We start from the raw sequence: 21,100 nt of genomic DNA, 5'->3' as shown, positions 1-21,100 counted from the left end.
CCAGGCTGACGGAAAGGTGGTTGGAAAGACGAGGAAAGAGGGTGAACCGTAACGGTAAGACAGACAGGAAACGACATGGAAAAGCGGGGAAGTGAAGCGTGGGCAGAACATGCGAGAGACAGTCTCGTTAGTCTCTCGTCAAAACAAATCGCGCCGGCTTAAAATCCCGCGAGCTCTACCTACTAGTTTCTCTCTTTCTCTCTCTCTCTCTCTCTCTCTCTTTCCAGCCCTTTAAAACGCCCGTGGAAATTCCTCCGGAGGAAAACGACGGCGCAGGAATACCGCTGGTTTTAAGGTATTTCTGCGAGTACAGTCGCTGGCAAAAGTATACCATTGCGTAAGAGAGAGAGAGAGAGAGAGAGAAAAAGAGAGAAAGAGCGCGTGTCAGTAGGTGAACGTATGCCGAAGAGGAAGAAATTTCTTTGGAAAAACTGAACGAGCTAACCCTCGCCCTTTAAGCCGGGTTTAGGTTAATCCAGTGGCTGGAATGGACAGCGATTACATTGCTGTTGTTTGACTAGAAACTGGTCGATGTATGCGTTGTTTCTCAGCGTGGTTTGATATCATCGAAGATGGTGGACCGTGGTAGCAGTGGATAGACTGTACTAAGCTTCAGCCAGCGCTGGATATCGAACCGTTTAGATGATTGCACTAGCGTTGGAATGTTGTGTTCTGGATGGTAATAAACAGTGAATCGAGAAGTAGTAGGATCGCTTACTGGAATGGCGACGCTGTTCTGCAATGGTCGTATTGTTTATCTTATTGCAGTTACGATACAGCGCTGCAATGGACCAACGTAAAGCCAGCTTTACGTAGATACGCGCGACATCGTTATATCTGTGCACATGCGTGCTTTACATTCGTCCAGAAGCTTCTTCCGTACCGCCGCGAAAACCTCTACAGGTCGAAATAAAGCTCCCTTTGACTCGAATTATTTGTCACGTGTCCAGCTGCGTTATTCGACCTGCGTAACTCGAGCTTAGAACAGCCAGACCTCTACAAGTCGCAGTTCCATTGTTCTGAGGCTGCAAGTTTGTTGCCGTTTGTCACAAGACGTCGCAAAACCGATCGCTCGATATCGTCACCTCTGTTAGAGTTGTGCCGAATAACGTGGAAACGAAACACGTGAGGTGTATCCATACTTCTTCGTCTTATGGTCACGCGCTAATCCGATGGTAGCCGGTCGTCTCTCTTGACTTTTGCATCCGTGCGCGTTGAATAAACCGTGTTCCAAGCGGAAGTTTGAGATGCTAATACACTTGCTGTCTCTAAAAAGCTGAATGCAATTGCGTCTTCGTACGAAGCTTGCGTACGTCGAATTTTCGTTTGACGATTTCGATAAGTCGAGAAACCTCTGTAACATTCGAAGATCTTAGCTCTTCCATGCCGCTAGGTCTGTCGGTTTTTGAGTATCCTAAGATTTCTCTTACAAGGTTTCGCGTTGTATATTAGGTTTTTGAAAAATTCCCAAGCAAATTTCATTTTGCCTGTAACTAAGAAGAATGTCGTGTTGCCGACAGCTTGATGCAGAGATTACGCGTTAAATATGAAAACTTTGAGACTCGATATCTCAACTTCGGCACCTGTAAGCTTCCTTAAATTTTAACTGCACGTACATTGTAACCTTCTTAAGGTGTTTGAAGCGCGACAGTATCCCTCCGAGGTAAAACACTCTGACACTCGAAAGCCATATCCTTGGCGCAGCTCTCAGCTTCTCTCTCTCTCTCTCTCTCTTTCTCTTCCTCTCTCTAGGAAGAAATTCCTCGGCTGTTTGTACTTTACACGCGCGTACGCTAACGAGCAATTCAGAAACGAAGAGAACGACAACTTCGCGTTGTAATGTACGACACTTTGGACGACGAATTTACCGATATTGTACGCGTTGATGCAGTTTTCTCCGGTCGAATGTTGTCAGTGCGTTCTACAGGCGGAGATAAGAAGAAAAATGTCGTACGAACATACGTGCCATTGCAGGCATTAGTAAAGCCCTGTAACGAGAAAACGACATAGCAAACCAGCGGCAAACTTGCGTTTGTACAAAGTATGATGCGCATCTATGCAAATGAGGAATATTTACATCTATCAGTAGTGAGAAGGTATAATAAAATATTTTTACGTCTTCGACGACGACTCCATTCCAAAATGTTCCTGTCAATAGAAGTGTTGAGGTTATTAGATGTATAAAGAGAGAAACGCGTGGATAAATTGTAAGGTAGAAAATATATTTTAATACAGAGGTGTAATTACAAGTAGGAATACAATTTGAGCTGGTCCAGATCCGCACGCTAGCAGTGTTATCGTATAACTGAAAATCCCGGAGCTAACGTCGCCTGTCTACTGTTTATGGTCTGCCTTCGTCCCAGCCTTTTGTCTATTCGCTGTCGATGACTTCAGTGCTTGAGAAAACTAAAGAGACCAGATGTAAAGTTTTCTTAGAAGTGGTGGCCACTTCAACAAGAAGATTGGCAAAGAATTGGATTTATTTGCTCATCGAAGATCTCGTCTATCGCTTGTCGAAGTTGGCAGTATTCTGAAACCTTCTGACCAAGTGATAGACGCTTGTTGCGAATTCTCGACTAAAGAGCAACCGGTCAGGTCAAACCCATCGGTCGATATCGCGTTCCTCGAGTGATTTAACGCTCAAAGTGGAGGAGGTTTAATAGATCGAATGTTAGACCAATCTAGCACTGTATTTGCACTTGTTGTATAAAAGTAAAGTGTGATGTTATGAACACGGCGGTGGTAAGATCTTGTCGAGGGTGAAATATTTCATCCGCACGGTACGATGTCTGATGATGAACTGTCCTAGTATCAGCCGTTGATCTTTCTTTAGGTTTACAGCTCGGGGAGGACAGGTAATTCGGAATTTTCCAAAGAAGGGAATGGGCTACTCAAAATTCCAAACACTGTAACTCTTTAATGATGTCTCCAACGACGTATGTTCGTACGACTTATCTCCACTCGTAGAACGTACTTGTAACGTTTGGTTGGGAAAAAGCTGGGACATCCTGTATATTTCACGTTACCCTTCTCCCACAAGGTTGGAACTGAATGCTTTTGCAAAAAGATTCTGCCAAGCATTTTGCGCAATGTATCAGTGTTTCTTAAACGAATTTACAAGAACGGTTCTTCCGTAATTAGTAGAAAAGTCATCTTTGCAACGACTGATTACGGGGATTAAAAACTCTTCATTTGCAAGATGAATATGTCCGTTTTGATAAGAAATTGGTCTGTAAAGATCGAACAGTGTATAGTATATATAATATGCGAAATAATCGTGAGAATTTGAAAGAAATATTAAGAAAATCATTTTACGATACAGTTAGTTTAATGTTTCGTCTGTCGGCTTCGTACGAAATGTATCGTTGCCAAGATACACGAAACGGGTACCGCGATACCGCGTCTCACGAGAATCGTCGCATGAACGCTTCCATTAGCGTACATTTATATTCAGTATCATCGTACGCGTATCTCCGCGTGAAACCGGTCTCATCGAAGTAAAATTGAGCCGCGTCTGGGCAAGAGCTTCTCTTGATGCCACCAACACTTTCTTTTTTCTTTCGTCCTGCTTTTTTTATAATTGGATTATGATACGAAATATCAATTACAAGAAGCTCGAGACCACCCTCAACCACGAAGAATTTTAATTCTCCGCCGTGGAGAAGAGTGGCACCTGTTTCTTCTCGCTTCAGCCCTGCTGTTCTCTTCGCTTCTTCTTCTCTCTTCGGATATCTTCGTTTCTCGTTAATTATTTTATTCGTAAAACGCGTGCAATACACGAACATGCCCATTAACATGTAACATTCGTTTCACATAGAACTGACGAGAACAGTAAGTAAGGTATCTTCTTCCATACTTCTGTCGCGTTCCTAACTCGTTTACCTCGTAATCGAATGAAATCGATCGTTCAGCTCCTGTTTTCCTTACATTATTCGACTAACATCAATCATCAAGATTAATGGCTGTAGCGCTAACGAGCTAAACGTGAGTATTTTAATAATTCAACAGACGTTATCATTGAATCCTACGAATGTGGATAATTTTCAGGTATTTGCTTTTATTTTATCCAGTCGGTGGATTCGCGTTTTAGTACGTTTTTTGTATTCTAAAATCTTGACGAACAGAGAGTTTCAAAAATTGGCAAAGAAAGTGTATAAAGCGATGCTTCATGACGATACAAACGCGAACCGGATTAAAATCATCTAATATTCTGGCGTTGAAATTCAGACACACGCAGGGACAAGTGTTTTCTTTTTCTCTTTTTTCATAATTGAATTATGATACGAAATATGAATTGCAAAAAGCTCGAGACCACCTTCAGCCACGGTGAATTTTAATTCTCGTGAAGTAGAAGTGAAGTAGAGTCGGGCTTCTCTCTACTCGCTTCGCTATCGGTTCATACTTCTTCGCGTTCGTAACTCGTTTATCGAGTAATTGAATGAAATCGGTTGCTTCAGCTCCGATATGAACGTGAGTATCTTCAGCCAATTATTTTCCTTATATTAATAGGATCATCGAGCCGAAACGAAGATTTTATTAATTCAGTATATGTTATCGAAGTATGAATAGTCTTTAAATATTTGGTTTTATTTTATTCAATAGGTATATTCACGTTTTATGTACTTTTTATATATTCCACACCTTTCAGGGTAGTTTTGGAATATTTGGTTTTATTTTATCAATATCGTCGTATTTTCCTATTTTTTTTTGTTTTTTTTTTTTGTACTCCACGCTTTCCATGAATAAAGTGTTTCATATTTCCGAAAGAAAATATTTAAAGAGATATTCTATAACGATACAAGGGCGAACAGGTTTAATAAAATCATGTAAAATTTTGGTGTTAAAATTCAGATACACGTGGGAGAAGAATCTCTCTTGGTAGTGCAAAAGATTTTTTTTTATAATGAAATCATATAATGTTATCATAATGAAAAGGTGAAAAAAGGATAAAAGTAGTGAACAGAAAATGAAGGCATCATCCATTATTAATGATAATAAAATCTCGCTAAGCTGAACCGTGTTGCATTGGAAGTGGCTTTAATTTCTGGCCACGTGTCAAAACTACTCTCACACCTAACTAATTCTATTCAATTTTATCCTTCGTTTCGCCGCACATTTCAAAAACACAGTCCTATGGAAACCTTCGAACGAATTTCGGAATCCTAACGAAATACGTAAGAATCGAGTGCCAGCAATGGAAACTCGGGAATAAAAATAAAATTGAAACTCTTGCGATTCGGAATTCCCAGCCCTAATCAAACAACGCATTATGCTCCATTCTGTGGCCACATACTTTTCAAAAAATTCGTCGGCAAATGTTTGAAACCGTGGCGGATTCGCGGATCGCAACAGACAACAGTAAAAATTGCCGGCGAATACGAAAGAAAAATGGAGGAGGCGAGGAAAAAGGGAACAAAGAGAAATTAAAATACGAAACGTCGGCGGATAAATTGAAGCGGAAGAAAATGGAATACACCAATTACAAGGACAAACGAGAGAGATGAATTTGAAATACCGTGGTAACCGAGAGAGCAGGATCGCGGATAGAATACACAGACGCGATACGGAAACACAGCGGCGGAAGGTTCTCTGCGAAAAAACGAATGGACGTGGAAAACAAGGCAAACAACGGACGGTATAAAATTGTTGAAAAATATCGCGCGTTAGTTGACGGAGAAAAGGAACGCGGTTAAAGAGGCGAAGAAGATTTACAGTTTAAACAATTAAACGAGCAAAGTCGAGAGAAAGCAGGACGTAAGCGAGTAAGATCAACTAACGGGAGAAGCACAAAGGGAAAGGCAGACGAAAAATGTTTTGACGAAACGTGGAAATGAGAATAGGTAGAAAAAATGCGGGACATCGTGGAGTATGAACGTCGACAGTTGGAAGATAGAATATAACGAAAAGCTAGGGGGAAAGTGTGGATGTAGAAATGAAAATAGAGTAAAAGAAGGAGTTTTTGCAAATGTAGAACAAGTAGAATCGAGAAATAGATAATAGACAATTCGAAAAGAAGAAAACAGTAACATTAGAAACGAAAGCAAAAGAAACCGACTAGACGGTTATTAGCGAAGAACCAGTTAAATGGATCGAATAAGTGGAATTAAATTTTAGTGAACTAATACTATTTTACATTATGGAGATTGGATTTGCCAAAAAAAAGAAAAAGAGATAAAAAATAAAATTGTGGAAAATTTCAAACAATATAAATGGTAAATCTGTGGAAAGAAGGGAAGCGAGAATTTTTTCCCTGGTAACTAAATGAAATTTTATTCCTAAGATTTGTTAATTCAAAATGTAGCTTAGGTTTATTCGTTTGTCACACTGTACAGCTAGTTTTACTCTAAATTCCAACGTCAGTCAAGTTAAATGCACTACCAAATCTACTTGAGAGGTAGCAGGAGCTGGTACAAGTTAGAACTTATAGACAAGAAGATAACAGTATGCACGTGATAGGATTTAGACCCGGTACTCTTCACTCGAAGACCCAGTGGCTACCATTTTCAGACGATATTGGACGAATCTTAATTTCTTCTCACGGGAAGAGAATACTGTAGCCGTCTCGAAGCTTTTATCTTTCGATTAAAAATCTTATCGTCGTAATACGCTACTTGTCTCTGTTACAATATCCAGGAAAGTATATGCAAGCAATTTCGAAGACTACAATAATGCGGAGAAAACGATATTCGTTGACTAAGTTGCCGCATTTTCTTAGAATTCAACCTGAATCTTCTTAATAGCTACGATGTTGGTATTCTTAAGATGAATTCGTATTGCAATTTGTCTAGTTACTCCGAGGATGATCCAGATGACTATATTCAAGTGGAAAGTGATTTCAGGCAAGTTAAATGAGACGCGACGTCACAAGCTACTTAAGTACTTCCGTCCACAGTATATATTCAAAATGTCAAGTTCTATGTATTTGCGTAGTAGAAATTTTCCAATCACGTAATTGTCCCGTTTTAGTGCTGCACACGTATCCATGAGTCACTAGTGCATATTTCCTGTCATTGTTGGAACATACTTATTGGTATAATTCATATCTTAATTCTCTTATGTACGTAGATGTAAATGGGCCTCAATTTTCATTAAAACAGCAACATGAGTATATACACTTATTTTTATTTTCCTTACATCACTTCGCAGATATTTCGTCCGAACAAATATTTCATCATATAGATATTATTTATTTCCATATACCTGGTGTCTGATAACCGGTAGTATAATAGGCCAGAGAATGATTCTAGACGAAGAAATAAGTGGAAAAGAAAGAATAAAATTTGTTCATTTGAGGCTTGGTTCTCGAGAAAATCAAGTTGGAAAATGTGTTGGGTACGCGTGCACTCAGCCAGGCCTCGACTTAGTGGATTTCACTGTAGCAGGTTCCTAATAATAGTTAACAATTTCAGACGACCAGAACGACGAGGGCATAGATTAAAAGAAAGTGCTTACTGTTCAAGAATTTTATTAACTCGAAAACCGTTGAAAGTGATGTCCGTACTTTTGCATATATAATTACGTTCTTCTAATTAAATCTCTACGGACTGGTGGTCCGGCGGTGTTCGCCGTGGTCTTCAAGAGCAAACACAGTGAAATTCAAAAGATTCAAAAGATTCTGTAAGCCGATCTTCTGAGAAACGAAGCCTCGAGTGACAAAATTTCACTCGTTCTTTCCGACTTATCCTTTTACGCAGAATCGCATAGAATTTGGAAAGAAGCTATCCAAAGCGATACTTTATTATTTATTCGCGAACAAGATTACAAAGGTTAAAAATTCCAGCGTTGAAACTGCTTGCGGGTAACGACGCTACGAAACTATGCAAAACAAGTTCCAATTGCCGACCATGTACACAACTCGTTTCCCTAAGCGAAATTTATCAAACGCCCATGCTTCTTCGACTACGAAATGTCAGTTGCAAAAAACTTGAGACCCCCTTCAGCCACTCGAGTTTCATCATGCACCATGGATGAGCCTCGTAAATTCACAGCGTGTCGCCAGCTGTTTTCCTCGCCCCGTAACGCTTCTGTTCTCGGTTCCCGTTTCTTCCGCCTCCGTGACCAACGTATTCCCCCGTTTCATCCGCCTATCCTTCCCTTTCATTCTCCGTTTCTATGTTTTCCCTTTCTCTCTTATCCACAACCCTTTTCGCCCTTTGTCGCATGGATATAATTAATTCCGGTGTATCTGGCGCGTGTGATGGGAAACGGGGCCAGCAGAGGCATTGTTCCTTGACTCTTTCACCCTCTGTCCTTTGACGGTAGAGCTGCCAACATCGTCAAATGAAAGCCAACCCCGCGAAAAGGATTTGTGTACGAAAGAACGCACTCGCGGATTGTGTATTGAGCGTGTAATTCGAAGATTCGCCAAAGATCGCACGGGTTTCTTGGTTTAGTTGATTGGCTTTGGGCTCGGTTAGGTTAGGTATGATGCCGTTTGAAAGGTTAGAATTTTATAGGTTAGAAACATTAGATGGTAGTTTTTATCGCGTTCTATTTAGGTTAGGTTAGACTAAAATTAACAGACTGTGGAGTTTTTGGTACTTGTGGAAAGTTGAAGAGTTGAAAAAGATGGGCTTGCGTTTTATCGGGTTGCTTTAGGTTGGATAATAAACAGGTTAGGAACGTTAAGTGGCAGTTTTATTAGGTTTGATTTCGTTTGAGTTTGAGTTAAGTAAGTAGATTCTGTAGAGTCATAGGTATTTGTGAACAACTAAAAGAGATTTTAAGAAATTGATTTGACGTAGGTTTTGCTAGGTTTGATTGAGTTTAGATAAGCAGATCGTCGACTTTTACATATTTATGGGAAATGAAATGGTTTGGGAAAGTTGGTCTCAGTTAGGTTTCATCGCACTCGGTTTCATTCTAAGTAGATTATGAATTTTTAGATATTTGTAGAGTATTAAAAGGATCAAGAGTGCACTGAATGTATGTAATATGCAAAAGTGTGTAATCTAAAAAATTGATCACGTAAGAAGATAGCATAAATAATCGTAAATTCGAAGATAAATATTAGCAAACGATAATCTGTTGTTAATTAATCCTTAGAATAAACGGGAGAAATAGAATAACGAAGATAATTGTAATATTTCCAGTATAAACTGATGGACATCAGATGCACGTAAAACGATGTCTCTTTTTTGAATCAAAGAAGCAGAAGTTACATCTTGAAGTTAATGAATGGTATCTTGGTTCGTGGTTATCGTGAGGATTTTATTACAGTCGTCTCGTTTCTGACTGCAATTTGGCCTCTGTTTCATTTCATCAGTCTTTTCCGCAAGATTTAATGACTGAAACGTCTAACAAACTAGCGTTTCGGTGTCCGGAAACAACGATCTCGTTCACGGATCTCGTTGGCCTTCGAGTGGGAAGAAACTTCACTGGTTGCTTCGTATTTCTCTGTATTATAACCACTTGGCTTCGTATTTAATTGACAACTGTATAAAATGACTATTTCTTCTTTTTTTCTTCTATATATATATATAATTAAATAATTCTTCATCTGTTTTCTTGAAACACACATTCTGTCAATTCCATTATTTTCTCAAATTATGTATTCGAATATTATGTATCGTCATAGCTACATTTCGCAGTATACTATACTCTTCATCATCGCTTGGCTTCATATTTAATCGATTTTACAACGTAAAATGACTATCCCTTCCTTTAATAATGACGTGGCTGTTTATAAAATATTATTTAACGCGATACGCCTTATATAACTAAACATATAATTATTTGTTTGTTTTCTTTAACCAATCATTTTATCAATTTTCTTCTTTTCTTAATTTATTTATTCGAACATAGTGGCTACACTTATGAGTACATTATAATCTTCATTATCATATCGTATTTCCAACGCCAGCAGAACGTCAAGATAATATTCCACGTTTCTCGTTTCTAACCTCAGGAGACCAGACTGAAAACGCCTGTTTGGATAGTAAAGACGTTTCACGTTCCTATTAGAAACATCGAATAATAAAAATATATATTATTTCGGTTCTATCTGTTAACCATACTATTCGCGTTATTTAAAATACGTGTCAACAGATAATCTGTGAAATAGATCCTGAGAGAGTGATTAATAACCCAAGTAACCCAATATGTACTAAACTTAAACCCAACTTATTAGGCAAACCCAGTTCAATGTAGTGAAATTTAAGCGAAACTCAAGCTTATTTACTGTTCTCCACCGTTACAGCAAGTTTAACCGATTACTCAAAATGTTAGGTTTGCTTGGATGTTTAATAACCTGTTAAACATATGTACGTGTAGACGAAGTTTGTTGGATACCTCATCCAGTATCCAATTTATTACACTAAATCAACGTCTTTTCTTCCTTGATGAATCTATGACGAATGAATCTACAGATACGAAAGGATCGAGCTCGATGACTAACGCAGAAGATGATAGAAAAACAAAAATGATAATTCATCGTATTTCGTACCGCACTTAGTGACATGGAAAAATTCAGCAAACGTGGAATTAATTAAGTAGCTTCTGAGAGATGCAGTTTTCTGAAAGAATAAGAGAAGACAGAATCTCGTTTGCGGGAAATTCGAATTTGAATATAAAGACACGCTGGCAGCCGTAAAAGTCGTGAAAAGTATATTATCTGGTTCGTCGAGTTTATTTGTTGCTAGAAGATGAGGTAAATAACAGAAAATTGCAAGGTAAATTTACAAAATAGCATTCACAGCATCGTCACATTTTTCTGCCTCTCAGTCCATGCAGTTGGTCAACGCTGCTTCTGAACGACTCAATTATTAATTATAATTAACTACCAAAATTCCTGTTAGAATTTTATTCTTCCTTTTTATATAACAAATAAGCATCCACCTTTGACGATTTTATAATATCAAATGAAAGGAAATTACATTCTACACTTAGCGATTTAGTGATACGATTTTGGCCCACATCTCGCAGGTTCATCGAACTTGTCGAACCATGCGATCATATTGTTACGGAATCCGACAGAACTCTGGATTTTGTTGGTAATTCTTTTTCGTACTCTGGTTAGGCCACGCACAGTCTTCTCGTTAGTCGTTTGATCTCTTCGCCACGTTAGATAGGTGCGTCTAATAGAAAGAGTGTAATACAGATTTTTTAACCTGGCCACTCGTAAATCGAAACACAGGATGATGTATCAACATTACGATTGCAATTCCATAATGAACGCACTCGAAATGAACGCACTCGAACAACTGTATGCGATCTGCTCTTCGTTTTCAGATTAATTAATAGGGCTGCACGCTGTTCACGATTACCCGAGAAAATTCATTTTGTGCACCTACGAGATAGTTCAGGATATTTCAGTCTTTTTACTCACTTCGGTTTCTCTGACACCAAATAAAACCTGCAGAGGAAAAAAAGAAGGAAAGGGGTATAAGAGAAGAGCAAAAAAGAGGAATCTCAATGCACGCGAAATTCTCTTCGATTACACGGGAGCACTCGATCGTCTGGAGTGTACCGCTCGAGATAATTACGAAACTCAGCGGCAAGAGGAAGCGGAAGAGGGACAGACGTAGGAACAACCGGGTAGAATCGTCGTGGAAGCCAATGGCGGCCGCGTAGCCGGCCGAGATATCGATAGAACCGGCGTGCAGTTATTAGGTGAACGTGCCTCTCGATATTGCAGTCTATAATCGAACGCCATTGCCACGTCAACGGAAATAGAATAGAAATTGGTATGGAAATGGCCGCGAGAACAGCTGCCGCTGTTGGCTTCTACTACTTTCGTTTTCTCGCGCGTCCTCCACATTTCCACGCCGGTCCAACCGATCGATTCGACGACCGCCGTGTGGCATTGTTCATCCCTTGACGTGCGATTTAACGATTTAATCGACGCTAGACGAGCCACGTCTTCTGTACGATGTTGCTGACGGATCGTGGATCTTCACGACGCAGTCACGAAAAATGGAAAATTTTCGCTCTCTGATGGTCGTCAACCGGTTAACTGCGGAATTTTGTTTTAAAAGTTCCTTAGGTAGGGTGCGTAATTAAAACCATGCAACGACGAGTATACACATCGAACGCAGGGCCAATGCTCCTGTTGGAAATTTTGCGAAAGGAGTACAGCAACACGAGCAAGGATTACGTTTTTGTTCGATCAAAAATTAACAATTCGTTGTTGGAAAAGCTATCGTTACAGAAACTTGAAAATTGTTAAGAAGTAAGGAAGTACACGAAACAATTCAGGGAATAGTCGATACACGCAATGAAGTAGACAAATTTCAGGTGTGTTGGGAAAATAATTTATTAAAAACTCAAAGAAACTTAATTTTTATAAAAATTATACAAGCAATGCGTTATGCGGAGTGTAACCGATGTACCAAAAAGAATAATCAAATAATCGAACTCTCTTTTATGAAATGCATGATAGTTTTACTGCAAGTACGAAGGAAACATACCGCTAAATATCAGTTATGTTACTTTTTACTAAAATTCTGAGCGTTTATAGTAAGTGGTAATTTTGAACGTTTTGAATTCATGCGAATGCACGTCGAACGCAGTTAACCGATTAACGTTCACATGATCTGTATCGGAACTGTATCCCGGGCAACTATCATCATCCGAGTCATTGTCGTTTGCAGTCGCGTCGGTGGAATCCAAGCGGCTTGATCAAACCGCCCGTAAGACTTTTTATCCGACCCACTTAGATACTATTGTTTTAATTCCATTTTAACAAGAACATTACGTACACGACATACTTCCATAGCTTGGCACATTTCCTGCAATCTGTAAGTTCGTCGTTAGATCTCTCTCTTGCTTGTTCGATTTGAACTCGTGGAAACTTTAATTCAGGTGACACTTGGAGTTTCCTCGAAATTGATTTAAACTTATTATTTATTCTATTCGAACTGGAAGTAACTTGAGGTTCAGCTGACTTGATCATTCCACGCGAGGATTCCGTTCTGGCGTTTCTCCACCAGATTCGTCAGCCTGTTTCTCATTTTCACCGAATGGCTCTTTTTTCACTTTTCGCTGCACTTACGCTACAGGGGAAGAGGCAAGGCCATTGTTGGCACGAGCAAGGATTTAATTTCCACGAGCCGGTCGTTGTTTAATCCCTGGCTCGTGGCTGGATTAGCCTCTATCGAGGCGATCCTGATGATGGAACTTGCTACCTTCTAGGATTTTCGGCTGATCCAACACTTTACTGGATTTCTTCTTTCCTCTGGGCGACTCGTTCTTCTCAAACTTTCCGCGGTTTGTCGTTGATTTCAGTCGTTCGACCAACTTACGCGTTGTTGCATTACAATAACACACATCTCTGTTAATGATCTGAGAGTATACATTTCACAGTATACAATTCTTTGAACCATTTAATACACGTGTTTGCGATATGGAAATACTCGTCAGAACAAATTGGTTTTTATTTAATTTAATCGATTATCTTAACACGATTATGTAACAGTTTATGGATTGACGATTATGATGTTTTATGTAATAAAATATATGTGTATGTTAATATGTATTAATATTTTAGTATATTTATTAATATTCGCATAATGCAATATATATTAATATTTATACGTATAATGCATCTTGTAAACAATATGCCGTATATTCTTCTGCTTTGTTATTTGCTTTTCATTGCAAAGTAGCTCGATCAGTTTCAGTAATAAGCCGAGAAAAAATGAGTAAATGAAGAAGTAAAGTGTTGACTAAATTAATTCGTGGTAGAATTAAGAATTTCCATCTTTTTATTCCCACCTCAATAGCTTGCGTTAAATATCGTCTTTCCGTTGTAAATAATACGATAATTCACATTTGCGCGTTTAATTTAATCTGAATTAAATTTAAACACCAAGATGTTTGATATCTCGGACAGGTTATAAATTACATTTTTTTTTTCTGTTACAGGTATGTGTCACACGAACCATAGTCGAACTTAGGTGGAAAGGAGCGTGAGTAGAAGATCGTTTATCGGATATTTGTACGAAACTTTAAATTGGAAAATCGCAGATTTCTTCTTAACTTTGAAATTAATAAATCACGTGTTATTAATCTCTTGTAACTTTGAATTTTACGATTAAAATTAAATCTGTACACAAAGATCTAATTGTTACAGGAAATCGTTGTTACATTAGTTTAACTCTCGACTAGGTTTACAGAAATTCGAATTGCAGATTTATGTAGATTATTTCATTTTTATCCGAAACAATTTAATGTAATCGCATCAATTTTTGTATTTTATAGCTCATACATGGAAGATTGAATTTTACGATCGCTCGAGACAGACATTTCAAATTAAAATGAAATAATCCTAAGCTAATTATTTTCGATGCTTTCTAACCGACACAAATTGATAGTTAATATAGCAGCACACTATAGCTAACTATTTGTAACAATAAATTACAGTTAATCTCGATACACGATATATAATTTACTGTGCATAGTAATTTGTTGTATCATGGTCGCTATCAGTCCAGGGTTAAAATAATACAGTATAATTTCGAATAATTTATAATGCATAATGTGCTGCAATATGCAATTCATATGCTAACCAAATATGACCCAACTCGACGTTTAAATTCAGAATTAAGCCCTTGGTTTACAATATCGAAACACTCGCCATGCAGATCAATGATTCCTCCTTAAGGATACGATTTCTACCGTTTAAATTATAATTTCCGTATTGCATTTGCCAGAAACTTCAATTTTATCTTCGATCATTTTATTAACCATTGAAAAATACGAATTTATATACATGTAATATTTCAAGATTTCCTATTTGACGAATTACCGAGGTGTCTAAAAGATCACGAACCAAGCGGTTAAACAACAAACAGCTTACCACATAGAAATTACATACAAATACGTACAACAATTTGTAATATGCGATAGATACAATGGCAGGTAAAAGAAAGTGTAAAATTCACCACGAATTTTAGTAACTTTCGTACCAAAGATCTTTCATCGTACTAGGAACAGTCATCTGTTCTATGGTATATATTGGGTTGGCAACTAAGTGATTGCGGATTTTGACATTAGGTAGTAATGACAAAATCCGCAATCATTTAGTTGCCAACCCAATAATATATTTTTTCGTTGCTCCTATTAAATGTCACACAGTCTTCTCGTTTATGAACTTTCTTTCGTCCTCCACTGTAACGTGCAATTTACATTCTGCACGAGTATAACCCGTATCAAGCGTAAAATTCTAAATTCACCTAAATCACAAAATACCACGATTCTTTGCTGTATTAGTCGCGCAACGCTGTATAACTGGCGAACGAGAGAAGAATCTCGACTCGCCTTCGAATACAAATCTGTCGACTGGCTGAAGTATCTGGGCTGAAGCTTCTTCGCGCGATCTTGCGACCATCAAACATCGGCCAGTTGAACAAAAACCAACCAACCAATTCTGTTAACTAATCGAATATGGTCCCAAAGGGTTAAAATCCCAACCGTTTTCACCGACGCCATAAAGTATTTTCATTCTACCATTGCAGTACGAACTATTCGTTCATATTTCACCTGGTTGGCTGGTTCTCCTTCTCGAACTCGGAACTTCCCTTAATCGGATCCCAGTGGCTGGTTTCCAGCAAAATTTTCCTCGTAACCGGACCGAGGCGAAGTCTCCGGGAATTGTCTTCTCTCTCTCTCTTTCTCTCGCTTGTTCGCTCGCTCGTTTCGAGGAACATTCTCGCGGAAATAAAGCGGTTCTTCTATGTGTAGACACAGTTGTCGATGGTAATCTTGGAAACGTTGCGCTAAGGGCTGGAACGTTTTTCAGATTCTGCGGTCTTTTTTTCTCTTTTTTTAAAGGAATCGATCGATTTTTCTTCTCTATTCTTTTTTTTTTATTTTTTCTCAGAATTTCTGTAATTTTAACGATTATTTGCTTTTGTCTTATTAAATGGTTGAATGGAATCACGATTATCTGGTGTTTTATTTTGTTTCTTTTTAGTCTACAGTATATTTGAAATTGACAGAGTTTGCTTCTTTTGAATTTGTTTATTCCGAGGGTAAGAGAACATTTCTAAAGGATGTTGAATCTTTTTCTGCTGTTTAAGAAACAGTAGAGAAATCTGTCCATCCTTCTAATTATATTTCTTCTTTTTTTTTTTTTGAACTACTTTTAATTAATTAATTAATGGTAAATAATATCTTCCTTCGACATCAGTTGTTCGATTGAATCGATGATTGTTTCGTGTACAGCTTTTGTACAGTTTAAGTGTATAGTCCGTGCTATGTCACATTTTTCCTATCTAAAAGCTGTCGTTTATTTCTCCAATGAACTAATATCATATTAAATAAAAATTCGAAAATACGGAGAATATCTTCTGAAACGTTTATTTAATCAATCGCGACAAACGTAATATCGTAATAAAGTGTCGCAAATACACATGACGTAGATACGAATGATATACGAAATTAATTATGCAGCAAGAATGCGGTTTATCTTTGTCATAATCGAACTTTGATCTCCTTGGTGAACGTGACACAGTTATTAGGAAGCAGCGGATTAAGAAGTTCATCTCGGACAAAGGTTAATCTTGGAGGAAAGTTTCGACGTTGTTTGTTTCAATCGTTTCTGATTTGATTCTTAATCGGATTAAGTCACGCCCGGCCGTCTTTCGTGTTTTCGCAATTCTGCGACGAGGGATTCAGACCGAGCAATTTACAAAACAATTGTTTCCTTATTTTGAAGATTCCTCGCTTTGTGAAAACACACGTACTTCCAACGTTTTTAACGTTTAAACTTCCAATCTGTACGCGAAGCTCATAGTAATTACACGGTACGTGTTCAATTTATTACATTTAGCGTGGAATTTCCATTCATTATACACGGTGTCCAACTTTCTACATTTTCAATTTATTATCTATAACATTCTATTCTATTCGTAATATTCGTAGTATACGCATTACATACGGTGGCTCGAGTCACTCTCCTGTTACACCATGAAAGAACCGAAGAAAATTGGTTCGATTTACTGGATCTGAAAACTGTTGAAAGATGTTCTAAGTAAAAACAAATTATAACTTTACACTTCGACTGCCACGTGGGTCATATATGACCGGAGCGCTTGAACTTCTTGCAATTGTAAAAATTGAACGAAAATCGACAGCTAAGGCATTTTGAATATAACCGATAAATAGAAGATACTTTGAAATAAAAAGTGCTCCACATTGAACAATTAAACATTTTTATTAGAATACCAGTAAAAAAAAAAATGAGAACAAATCTTGCATCTAACTGTGCACTGTGTTTGCATCCATATCTTTGAGGGATAATGTACGAACATTATTATAAACACACCTTAGAAAATAATCGTAAATGCTGCTTTATAATCGTATAATTGAAGTTAGAAGTGTGAACATATCTTGCTATTATATATAGAACGAGAAAATACCGTTTACTAATATCTTCTACACATTTCAACGATATATTCCGCACGTTTTGCTTGCGAAGAAATAACAAATGCGAATGGTTTGTTGAAATAAACGAAGCCTCGTTATAATATGTCGCTATCAACTGTTAGCAAGGCTGGTCATCTGTGACTACCAATAAAATAAACGGTCCATTGGAGAAGAATGTTGTCTTGCATCGTCAATTTATTATTATTTTGCCATTATATGCTTCGAATAATAAAAATACTTCCGTGGCGTCCTGAGCGAAACATGTGATTTCGTCGTGGCAGTCAAAGTGTTAACTTATAATCGTAACGAAACGAAAAAAGGAAAAAGATCGACGCGAGAACTCGATACATTGAAAAATAGAAATGGCAAAGATGCAGTGAGAACCGCTGCCGGTTTTACGATTCGCCCCGATTCCCGTTCATTCTCTGGCCGCTCTTTCCACGCTACGTTTCATGGAATTAACTCGCCTTGGGCCACGGCTATATTTCAGCCCTTTTATACCGGTCCTCGGAACGTATTTGCTCTGCAACCGGGCCACCAGATACTACGGGGTCGCGCGTTTAAGGGAGAACGCTGAATTTTAATTCCCGAAGAAGGAACAGGTCTTTCTCTACTCATTTTGCTGTCGGTCCACTGCTTCTTCGCGTTCGTAACTCGTTTACCGAGTAATTTGGATGCTTTAGCTGCTGCTACTCACCGACCCTATAAAGTCCGCCGCAGCACACGCTACGAACTATCGTCAACGCTACAAAACAGGTCACTTGATTTTATCTGTAGATTTTTTAGACAAGAAATTCAAAAATCCTGTGACACTGGAAACTCTCAGTACAGTTGTCTGGTTGTTAGACCTTCTGTAGGATAAGGTAGCTAAGTTTCGTCCCACGAACGCTTCCTTGGCATTTATCCAAAATTAAATGGATTTTTTAATTCCACGAAATTTTACGATTACCTTGGAAACTTAGTAACGAACAGGTGTGATCGATGTTTCGCGAAGGTTCATACAAACAGAGTAAAAAATATATATGCGAAGGGACAGGTTTTTCGGTTGTTGGAAGAAGCTAATTTCTAGGAAGAATTTTCTAGGAAGAAGCTAAGAAGTTGGCTAATTTCGTCCCCTTAGTTTTTAGCGAGAAGATGATTATATTGCTCGCTTCGATGTGCTTTAAATATGTTCTCTTGTTAAACTATCTATTATTTTGTCTTATATATATAGTTCTATATATTTTAATTATTGCATAGTATATATGGAACTGTGTGTAGATAGGAAAAATGACGAATGTATACAAGTATCACATGCAAATGTTTTAATTCGCGATGTGGATGAGCACAGCTGGTTTCACCGTCTGAAGCATGCGGTGCATCTGACTCACTTTCTTCCCTTCGAATCATTCGAAAATTAATTGCCACGTATGAAGCAGATCACATTTTGATCCCGATGACTCTGTTTCTAATTTCTATTTCGAATTTCTTCCCGAAAAACACGTTTCTAATTTCCTCTCCGGTCATCTGTCTAAGGGAGACGAAATTTAGGCACAAAGCGATCTTTCAACGTAATTGCCAGTTGTAATGGATCGATGGCAGAACGAGATCGCTACTTTCAAATATGAAAATGGGAACAATATACTACACACAGTGAAAAATAAACGACCGGATTACTTAGATACTTTAGATCACTTGCTTTATATTTTAGGTAGTCTAAATGTTGAATTACCACTTCGTATATCAAAAAGTAATATTTGAGAAAACGAATGTTAAGAATAATAATATATTAAGAGATAATAATAAATAATTAAGAAATAACGTAGCGCACTTACTCACGAGCGACAAAAGACGCTTGGAAACGACGAATTCCTTCCGCTTTGCTGTTACTTAACTAGCGGCATTTCTATTCTAAATTGCCTCTTATAGATTACAGCACTTAACGACAAAGATTGAAAATTGATTGAAATTTGCTTCTTCCAGTCATATCGCTGCCTGTCGTTGATACAGACACGACGAAGTCTCAAATTTGCTTCTATCGAATAAAAGATCAACGTTATGTTTCCATTTTTGTATCACACAAAACGATCTATTTATAATGCCATCGATTTAATAAAATTATTATACTTTCGCCGCTATCGAGGTAGCCATAGTTTTGCAACAAATTTTGCTGGCTCATGTTCGGTCGTTTCGCGACGCGGCAAGTGGAAGGTTACGCTGTTTTCGCGAACAGTGGCATATCTCGCGTTATGTCAGCCTGGCGATGTCGAAACGAGTCACCAAGATTTCTTCGTAAATTTCGCAAAACCTCTGCTCTAAAATGTACACTGTTTTCAGTTATGTCGCTATAAACGCGAAGCAGCGGCGATATAGTCGACGCGTAACGCTAAATACGTTCAGGTTGTTGAAAGATCGCAACGTGAATTCCTGCGTTTCGTATCACGTTCCATAGGCTGGCATATTCGCAGTTACGACGCTGCGCTCCATAGACTCGACATTCCAACACTCGGGCACCGGAGAAAGCTAGCTGACATTTCATTGCTTGTCAAAATTATAAATAACTTAATAGTTGTCCGTAGCCAGCTACTTCAGCTAATTAGTTTCAATGTAGAAACACGTTCTTTACGCAACGCTCCAGCTTACCGCATCGAATTTTTTAACAGTTCGGATTCATCCACTACGACTTATCATCGATTCATTGGAACATGCAACTACGCGAATAATATCGTCGACCGAGTTGATATCTTCTCTGGATAAATCAATAAACGCGGACGAGCGATTATAAAACTGAGCAAACTGTGCTCCCTTCTCTGCCTCTACTTTTATATCCGTATCTTGTTTTCGATTAATTCTCTACTTTTTCCTCGTCTGTTTTGTACCGACGAGGTACACTGCGGTCCGTTAATTGGATCGATAAATAAATAAATAAATAAATAAATAGCCTCTGTTTGAGGAAAAATTCATCGAAAGAAAGAGAAAATAGAAAAATCTCGATTGTTTTACGAAATTCTCTTCTTCGATTTGATCGTTCGTTGTCTGGCCGCGATTATACAGAGCGCGACGAACGCCAAAGCAAGTGACGACAAGGCAGCAAAAGATAAATCAACCTCATAGAGAGCCGCTGTCCGCGAAGCGTCGCTTCAGGGACGCGCATTAGGTGCGTTGCTGCTGACAGTACGCTCCCATGTAGCGGTCATTGTAAAGTAACGCACACCTGTGCACCTGTCGACGAAACAACAACGGAGCGTTTTCGTCGCGACGACTGGCGCTAACAACGTCGGCAGCGAGCCGTATCTTGCTGCCATAAACGAATATGTGTAGTGATGCGGGGTGGAAGTGTCTTCCTCGTCGCTCTTCGTTTTAATAACGAGACGAAATGTACGCTTGTGTATGTTTCGTAGACTGTTTCGTCGCATCTAATAAACCACGTTTAAGCTTCTACGAAGCTACGTTTCGCGGACAGCTGACCATAGATTTATACGAAATACACCATCAAGCTGATACAGCTACCGAGCAGCCACACGGCGACCCTTCTCTGTCGCTCTCATTGTACTTTTTATTTTAACACCTATCCAAGCTGCAAATAAAGCTAGTAACGACGAATACGAACAATTATTTCCATAATAAATCTTTAACTCTTTGCACTGCTACCATACGTCGAGTGTAACTGGACGTCAGTTCTTATCTGAGGAACTCCTTTGTCGAGTCCCACTCGACATTCTTTCAGTTCCACCTTTTTGTGCGAAAGAAAAGC

The 21,100-nt window shown here is 38.5% G+C and overlaps 1 protein-coding gene and 1 long non-coding RNA gene across 3 annotated transcripts in view; both read left to right on the top strand.

The window, feature by feature from the left end:
* LOC100644380 (syndecan) overlaps positions 1-21,100 on the top strand; it is a 226,830-nt gene that overhangs the window by 29,051 nt on the left and 176,679 nt on the right. The window lies entirely within an intron of this gene.
* Positions 1-21,100, top strand: part of LOC125386464 — a 125,141-nt gene that overhangs the window by 15,081 nt on the left and 88,960 nt on the right. The window contains exon 1 of one of the 2 annotated variants that reach the window (XR_007226630.1): positions 13,862-13,907. The exons of the other annotated variant lie outside the window; for it this stretch is intronic. This is a non-coding gene — a long non-coding RNA (uncharacterized LOC125386464). Of the gene's footprint in view, positions 1-13,861; positions 13,908-21,100 lie in introns of those variants that run through there. 2 annotated transcript variants of the gene reach the window in all.

This window comes from Bombus terrestris, chromosome 15 (assembly GCF_910591885.1).
Source record: "Bombus terrestris chromosome 15, iyBomTerr1.2, whole genome shotgun sequence".
Classification (NCBI taxonomy): domain Eukaryota; kingdom Metazoa; phylum Arthropoda; class Insecta; order Hymenoptera; family Apidae; genus Bombus; species Bombus terrestris.
This window is presented reverse-complemented; position numbering and strand designations above follow the sequence as displayed.